General features: G+C 42.6%; 1 long non-coding RNA gene across 1 annotated transcript; it reads right to left on the bottom strand.

Moving 5' to 3' along the window:
• Nucleotides 1–4,610: 4,610 nt before the first annotated feature.
• LOC311280127 lies at nucleotides 4,611–6,030 on the bottom strand. Its single transcript, XR_014625640.1, has 3 exons — nucleotides 5,664–6,030; nucleotides 5,100–5,155; nucleotides 4,611–4,968 (listed from the first exon to the last, which is right to left on the bottom strand). It is a non-coding gene; the product is annotated as an uncharacterized lncRNA (long non-coding RNA).
• Nucleotides 6,031–8,860: the final 2,830 nt, after the last annotated feature.

The following is an 8,860-nucleotide window of genomic DNA, read 5'->3' as shown; positions in this document are numbered from 1 at the left end:
GAATGGAATAACGAGAAATGAAAACCAGCTCGTTTATTCGTTTTTTAGTTTAGTTTAAAAAACGAAAAATGAGATTTTGGCTCGATTTTTCATTTTTCGTTTGTGGTTTACAAATCGGTTTATGGGTTCGATATTTCATTTGCACACGTGGGCGGCGCTGAAACGCCCCTTTCATCTGATTGGTCAAAATGCTCCGCCTTCAGTAAGCTACAAGCTTTTCTTTCTGTCAGGCAGAATATAGACAAATCATAGGCTACACTATAATAAAATGATGTCTGAAACCACCACTCACTGTTAACTATGCACAATATTTGAAGCAGACTATGTTGCTGCTCATGTAATTCGTTACACGTAACACGGATTTTTTTTTATATATATAGTGTTGATATGGCAACTAGTAAATAAACAAAGTTTCGTCATCCAAGCATGAGCGGAAGTATTTAAAACAAGCGTGTTACAACTAACCCCGCGTTAGGTTGTGCCCCGCGCTCCCCTACGTCACACACGCCTACCGGCCTTCTGATGTAAATAAAAGACGAGAGTGGTAAATGTTACGGACATATCATGGTACAGTTCAGCCTATTATTGATTTTTATTTCCACTTCCCTTTTATCCAAAGAGATATTTGAACTATTTGCACTGTATTTATCAATGGGAAATACATCATGCTGAAATAATCTGTCATTTACTGTGGCTCACATTAATGGAGTCACACTTGCAAGTCGCAGCAGCACGAATTACGTGACCAGCAACATAGTCTGCTTCAAATATTGTGCGTAGTTAACAGTGAGTGGTGGTTTCAGACATTATTTTATTAAAGTGCGTTTGTACTGACTCTTATTCTGCCTGACAGAAAGAAAAGCTCGTAGCTTACTGAAGGCGGAGCGGTTTGATATAGTATGACCAATCAGATGAAAGGGGCGTTTCAGCACCGCCCACGTGTGCAAATGAAATATTGAACCCATAAACCGATTTGTAAACCACAAACGAAAAATGAAAAATCGAGCCAAAATCTCATTTTTCGTTTTTTAAACTAATCTAAAAAACGAATAAACGAGCTGGTTTTCATTTCTCGTTATTCCATTCCAAACAGGAAATGAAATGACCAAAAAGTACACGGACCCGACAGGATAATAAGTCTTTTCTAGTCTCTTTACCTGTTTGAATCAGTTTAAATGACAAACAAATGCATGAATTTCATTCATAAATAGGCCATATCTGTGTATGAGAACAAGATTTACACTTCAAGCTTTACAACTAATTAAAACTTTAACCCTACTTCAAAGTTTGCCACTCTGTCGTTTCTTTTAAGATATTGTTATTCCACTGGTTTTTGCATTTGAATTTGTCCATCTGGAACTTTTATTTGTCATGAGCTCTATATTTAAGATGTACTTGAAAAAAAATATGATTCAACAACACAAACTCTGTTTTTACTCAGCAAATTTGTTTTCCTTTCAAGTTGGCTATGGCCTACAAGTTATCCTGCTCTTTCCAATGGCTTGCCATACTGCTCAGAATAAACAATATTTTTTCTCCACACGAGATGATTTGTAATGCTTGTTATGTTCCTAAATTTAGATAGAATCAATCTATCTATCTATCTGTCTGTCTGTCTGTCTGTCTGACTATAACACACCACCTTTTTTAAATTGTTAATTAAAAAAGGTGGTCTGCTATATTTCACAAAGGAAGGCCATTTGTGCGGTCATTGGCGTTATACGAGAATGACATTCTGAATATGAGTGTAACGAGGAGTCAGTGTCGTGAGGATCCATATGCAGCTTTATTAAAACAGAATGCAAGTCTAACAGGCAGAGTTCAATCACGGGCTTCAAACACAATGTAGATAAGGCAGAATCAAAGTCAGAGTTCAGGCTGGAGATCAGGGCAGGCGGCAAACACACAGGATAATCAAATGACAAGGCAGATGGAATCAGAATAGGCAGGCGGCAAAGAATCAGAATCCAGTAAACAGTCCAGGTCATACACGGGAAATCACACACGGAATAAACGCTCAGAAATGTTTGCATGGCAAGACAAGACTTCGCAATGAGGAAGCTGGGAGAACAGTTTAAATAGTATAGAGTCAATGGAAAACACCTGTGAGTCAATGGGAAACACCTGTGAGTGGAATCAGTCACAGGTACGGGGCATATGGGAAATGAAGTCCACAGAGTTAGTACTCAGGTGATGGTGACCTCTGGTGGTGAGCGGAGGGAGCCACAGAGGCTGAATTCGTGACAGAGCCCCTCCCCTGTGAGCGGCTCCTGACGCGAGGAGGCAAACGACGCCGGGGTCTTCCTCGAGGTCTTGGGGCAGGTTTGTCCGGGTGGTCTCTATGGAAATCAGTAGTGAGTGAAGGATCTAGAACATCAACAGCATTGATCCAGGACCTCTCCTCTGGACCATATCCCTCCCAGTCCACGAGGTACTGGAGGAACCTGCCCCGACGACGAGAGTCCAGGATTTCGTGGACCCGGTAAGCCTCCTGGCCGTCGATGATGATGGGAGGAGCTCTCTGGTCACCAGCCTCATCTAGGACCTCCTCTCCACTCGGACCACCAGCGGGCTTGAGCAAGGAGACATGAAAAGTGGGTGAGATACGGTAATGGTTAGGTAAGGCTAATCTAAATGAAACTGGAGTGATTTGTCTAATGATTTTGAAAGGACCCACGTACCTGGGACTGAGCTTCTTGCAGGGTAACCGGAGCCGTATGTCACGGGTGGACAACCAAACCCATTGCCCTGGTTGGTAGTTGGGATTGGTTCGCCGATGACGATTGGCCTGTTCTCTGGTGCGATGAACTGCTCTTTGTAGATGGACATGAGCATTGTTCCACGTTTCCTCACTGCGTTGTAACCATGAGTTAATTGCAGGTAAGTCCGAGGGTTCTCCAGACCACGGAAACAATGGGGGTTGGAAACCTAGGATGCATTGGAAGGGGGTGAGACCTGTAGATGGCTTGCAGAGTGAATTTTGAGCATACTCGGCCCATAGCAAATAGCGACTCCAGTCGGACTGATTCTTCTGGCAATATGAGCGAAGGAAGCGGGTGAGTTCCTGATTTAATCTTTCCACTTGACCGTTGGCTTCAGGATGGTACCCGGAGGTTAGGCTGACATTAATGTTCAGTAGCTGACAGAAAGCGGACCAGACTCGGGAGGTGAACTGCGGACCCCGATCGGAGACTACATCCTCCGGTAGACCATAGAATCTAAATACATTATTGCAGAGAACTTCAGCAGTTTCCAGGGCAGTGGGGAGTTTGGGAAGAGGTATCAGTCTGCAGGCTTTAGAGAAGCGATCAATTACCGTGAGAATGGTAGGCTGCATTCCAAACCGCATACTCAATGAGTAGGTACTTAATTTCAATGAGTACTTACTTAACGAGCGCTAAAAGAGTAGGTACTTTATAGCCAAATCTCGTTGAGTATGAATGAGAACCGGACATCTGCCATGTTGACGTTATCATGTGACCTAGGCCTACTACGCGTTATCACAAGCGCAACAACTTAAAAGATTCGAACGGACACGTTTAATTCATCTATCCGTAAATCTTGATATTGATTAAACTTGCTCATTTTGTGGTCTTTTTGAAGAAACTGCTGCCCATTTATTTTGTGAATACATTTAGGGTTGATTAAAGTTCTTATATTTAACCCTACTAATGTGAACTACCGTTTTATCCTTAACGATGTTATTTATTTTTATTACGAAATCCCAAAATTGTCATCTCTTGAATATGTTGTTAATTTTTTATATCCAAATATTTTCATCCACAAGCAAAAGTGGCTAACTGCTTTATTTTTTCCTCTTTTTCTTGTTGAATTTAACTGTCGTTTCATCTCTCAGGCCTATAAATAACAAAAAATGCTTTTTTTTAAATGTATTATAATGAATTATTTAAGAAAATATATATTAAGATATTCAACCAGGTTCTTTTTTCCTGTGTAAAAAATCTCATATTATGTATGCAAACCCATTATATATATATATATATATATATATATTATGGGTTTACATACATAATGAGATTTTTTACAGATCTCATAACATCAGTAACTCGACAGCCCTACCTAGAACGGGTTTCCTCAGCGTTTGTAATGTCTGCACAAAGGGCAGCTGTGTGAAGATTCGCCTTTGGAGAAAACTGTTGATTTTATATTCGAAAAATGTAAGTATCATTAATATTAAAAATTAATATTACCTCAGAATGAATTGCATTTCTATCCCACCCCAAAATATACAATAATAACAACGATAAATGCTGACCAATACTTAATTATATGACTTTTTACTGAAAATTATATAATTCAATAAAACAAACAAATTGTAATGTATGTCATATGACAGAGCTATGCATGATTGAATACACTCTAGATGTGTATATAATGAACATATCTACATTTTCTTTCAAACAATTAAATAAAACATTAATTAAATAATTATATTTTATTTACTGACAACAATGAGAAATATTAATAAATTAGTAAAAGAATGAATTAAAGTCACCATCACACAATAAACAAATGCACAAGTCAACACATGAAACAAAGCTTTATTCAAACTACAATCATGTATGTAGGCTACAGGCACTGAACCCCACATCCTTCTGCCATCTCAACACAGCAGTTCCCATTCTGCAGCTTTATTCTGATGAATCAGCTGACCGTCAGAGCTGAGCCGTGCCTGAGGTTGTTGTGTGATGTGTTGTGCTTCACAATCTGAGGCAAGTGGAGTGATGTAGGGACCATCTCTAGGATTCAGCTCTGGGCTCTTCATCCTCAGCGCTTACACCAGCCTGCTGACATTTCAGATCCTACAAAATACACAAACATAACACAAAAGCAGTAATTTTAACCACACAATGTCATTTGATTTCAGTATTATTTAGAAGACAAAAACGCTTTTTTTTCACAAATGCCGCCATCATCTTTCTTTGCAGGTCCTGCTCCACAAAAGCTCTGCAGCAAATGCACAGAAATCAAGAATCAGAAAAGCGCTGTAATTGCTCTGTTTGAAATTACAATAATTAAAATAAACTACAACTTAATATTGAAATAGTTGTTGTTATTCATTTCTGTAGTATACTCACTCAAAGCCTTCATGAGCAACTCTCCACCGGATAAACACACATCTGTTCATCTGACCCTATAACATCCAGACCAGATCCACGTTACCTCTGTGATTTATTAACTCAACACTACATTTACATGTTGAGGTTGTTTTAACTTTTTATCCAACATAAATGTTCCTCAATTTATCAACAGTAATGGACAAATAAAATAGATAACTTATGTTTAACGTTAGTTACTTTATAGATTTGTTCTACATAATAGCACACATTTCACTCAGATGTCTATTTCATGTTGTGATATTTCAAGATTTTCCTGTCAGATGTAAATAGAGTTAATAGACATTTAAAATAAGCGTCTTTGATGTATGGTTTGTTTATGTAAATCCACTTTAGAGACGTAACTTACGTGTCCTTACTGGAGCTCCCCTGTTAGCTAACGTTATACATAATAAAACGTGTTTTTACAGCAAAATCACAACTATACTACACTGTGTAACGTCTTTACACCTTCAACAATTCAACAGTTTACTCTACAGTAGTTCAACACATGCAATTTTAACAAAAGGAACCGTGTTTACTCACATTTGAAAGCACCCGCGTCGCCGATCTCTGCGCTGTTTGATAATGACGTATCCTCTCGCGTGGCCTCCTGGGATAGAAGAGTATCCATCGGTCGAGCACTCGAAAATCTGGCCGAAAGCAGTAAGCCATCCGGGAACTTCTCGCCTACTCTTTCATGAATACTGATGTTTCGAACGTACTGCTTCCTTCACGTACTGTTTTCGCCTACTATATAGTAGGAAAGTAGGCATATTGGAACGCACTTAAGTCCGAATCTCGCGATAATTCGTACGTCACCCAGGTAATTCTCGCCTACTCTTTTGGATTCGTACATACTTTTTCGCTCGCCTACTCTTTTTCCCATACTAAATAGTAGGGAAGTATGCGGTTTGGAACGCAGCAGTAGTGTGGCCCTGAGAGAGTGGTAGGTCAGTCACGAAGTCAATGGCGATGTGTGACCATGGTCTTTGTGGGATGGGTAATGGATGAAGAAGGCCGGCAGGTAATTGACGCGGAGATTTGGAGGTATTGCAGACGGTGCAATTCTGAATGAACGTGATGGTGTCCGATCGTATAGAAGACCACCAGAACTTATTGTTGAGGAGTTGCACTGTAGCCGTTATACCTGGATGACCGGAACTAGGGTTATTGTGTACCATTTGCATAACTCTCTGTCTTAGGGCCTGTGGAACGTACGTGAGGTTTGGTGGGGTCTCGGCCGGTGGTGGCTCGGTGACCTGGGCTTCTGCGATTTCGGTTAGTATGTCCCACTGAACAGGTGCGAGAATGATAGTGGATGGGATGATGGGTTCTTGATCTGGCGATAGGAGGTCCGACTCATGAAGTCGAGAGAGAGCATCCGCCTTAGTATTTTGAGAGCCTGGACGATACGTAACTTTGAAATCGAACCTGGTGAAAAAGAGTGACCATCTGGCTTGTCGATGGTTGAGTCGTTTGGCTGATTTCAGATACTCTAGGTTACGATGATCAGTGAGAACAGTGAACGGATGTTTAGCCCCCTCCAGCCAGTGACGCCACTCCTCGAATGCTGCCTTCATTGCGAGAAGTTCGCGGTTGCCAACGTCATAATTCTGTTCGGTGGAGTTCAGTTTACGGGAGAAGAACGCACAGGGGAAAAGTTTGGGAGGTTCACCCTGGCGTTGTGAAAGCACTGCCCCAATGCCTGTGCTGGAAGCATCTACTTCCACTACGAATTCACGTTCGGGATCGGGATGGTGCAGGATGGGAGCGGTTGTGAATTTCTCTCTTAGTGAACGGAACGCTGCTATAGCTGCTGAAGACCAGGTTAGACGTTGGATTCCCTTTTTGATCATGGATGTCATAGGGGCAGCGATACTGCTGAAGTTACGGATGAACCGCCGATAGAAATTGGCAAATCCTAAGAAGCGTTGTAGTTCCTTGAGAGTGGTTGGTTGGGACCAGTGAACTACCGCCTGTACCTTCCTCTCGTCCATGGCAACCCCTCCAGAGCTAATCACATACCCGAGAAAGGAGATGGTCTCCTGGTGGAACTCGCACTTCTCTGCCTTGGCGTACAGTTGGTGTTGAATGAGACGTTTCAGGACTGCTCTGACGTGTTTAACATGCTCCTCATAAGTTTCGGAGTAAATCAGGATGTCATCAATGTAAACAATTACCCCTTGGTTCAGCATGTCTCTGAAAACATCATTGATGAAAGCCTGAAACACGGAAGGACTATTGGACAGGCCGAATGGCATAACAAGATATTCGTTGTGCCCCGTCGTGGTGGAGAATGCAGTCTTCCACTCGTCCCCTTCACGAATGCGAATGAGATTATAGGCACAACGAAGGTCCAGTTTGGTGAAATATCTTGCTTGTCTGAGTGGTTCGAGAGCAGCCGGGACGAGTGGTAGAGGATAACGGAACTTGGTCGTGATGTCGTTGAGAGATCGATAGTCGATACAGGGACGAAGACCTCCATCTTTCTTCTTGACAAAGAAGAAGCCTGCTGATGCGGGTGACGAGGAGGGACGGATGAAACCTTTGGCGAGTTCCTCCTGAATGTAGGATTTCATAGCTTCTGCTTCGGGTTGTGACAGTGGAAAGACTCTGCCCTTGGGAGGTTGTGATCCTGGGAGGAGATCTATGGCACAATCACTGGCTCGGTGAGGAGGTAAGTGTGATGCTTTTTCCTTGCTGAACGCTTCGGCTAGATCCTGATAGACACTAGGCAGTGAATCTGTTAAAGAAGTCTCGCTCCTCTTCTTGACAGGCATGTTGTGAAGACAGAACTCTGACCATTGAGTGATTTGTTTCTTAGTCCATGAGATAGAGGGGTTGTGCAGCTCCAGCCAAGGAAGACCGAGGATGATGGGATTTTGTGGTGATTGAAAGACAAACAGACGGATGGTTTCAGTGTGGAGGACTCCGGTGCTCAACTGCAGATCTTCAGTGGTGAACTTGATACAACCGGAGCCCAGAGGTCGGCCATCTAGCACTGCGACTGCCAAGTGAGAGTCATAGGGAACAAGGGGAATATTATTATTATTTGCGAAAGACATATCGATGAAGTTTCCTGCAGCCCCCGAGTCAATCAATGCCACTGTCTCAATGATTCTCCCATTTATCTCCAGAGTGACTGCAATCTCTAAACTAGTAGTGGATTTGGGAATTGAACTCACCACCGTGGGATTGCGGGGTGGACGAGTAGGACAGGTTGCTCTTAGATGTCCCGGTAATCCGCAGTACAAACATAAGCTCTGTCGAATGCGTCTCTCTCTCTCCTCCTCGCTGATGCGTGTTAAGCCAATTTGCATGGGTTCTACGTCTGAATTAACTGTTGAAAGTGTCATGGAAGAAGTGGGCAGGCGGTTGGTGCGACGAGATCGAAGGAGATTGTCGATCTTGATGGACAGCTCGATGAATTGCTCCAGTGATTTTCCCTCGTCGCGACAGGCAAGTTCAGACTGTAACTCCATAGACAAGCCTTTACGGTAGTGTAGCTTGAGAGGATCATCTGGCCACCCCGTCTGAGCTGCGAGAGTGCGAAATGATAGAGCATAATCCGCCGCCGAACCCCTTCCTTGCCGGAGAGATAGCAATTGCTCACCCGCTTCCTTTCCTCCAACGGAGTGCTCAAACACCTCTTTAAAGCGTTGAATGAAAGCTCTAAATGAGGGGAAGGTTGATCTATCCTCACTCCATACTGCAGTAGCCCAATCCAACGCTCTCCCCGT

This window comes from Rutilus rutilus (genome assembly GCF_951802725.1).
Source record: "Rutilus rutilus genome assembly, chromosome: 20".
In the NCBI taxonomy this organism is placed as follows: domain Eukaryota; kingdom Metazoa; phylum Chordata; class Actinopteri; order Cypriniformes; family Leuciscidae; genus Rutilus; species Rutilus rutilus.
Note: the sequence above shows the minus strand (reverse complement) of the source record. Positions and strands in the feature narration are given on the sequence as shown.